Raw genomic sequence first — 258 nt, 5'->3', positions numbered from 1 at the left:
ATATATCTTAAAGGAAGCTTAATTTTCTTATCACTAAAGTAAAACCACGCATCCCGCAGACAAATAAGCTTTATCCAATAACACGTTTACAAGTACTATATTCGAGACATGAGTCGAAGCAGCATTTTTCGCCCGCCCCGCAGATGATGTCTGAATTGCAAACGGAAGGTCCGGTGCGAATAGGGCAGTTGGGGTCAGCTGCTGGGCATTGACCGGACCTGTTGACTATGGGAAAATAATGGCACCTTAGATCTTTGT

The sequence above is a fragment of the Penaeus monodon genome, chromosome 24, assembly GCF_015228065.2.
Source record: "Penaeus monodon isolate SGIC_2016 chromosome 24, NSTDA_Pmon_1, whole genome shotgun sequence".
Taxonomy (NCBI): Eukaryota; Metazoa; Arthropoda; class Malacostraca; order Decapoda; family Penaeidae; genus Penaeus; species Penaeus monodon.
The sequence above is the reverse complement of the archived record's forward strand: the minus strand, read 5'-3'. Positions refer to the sequence as shown.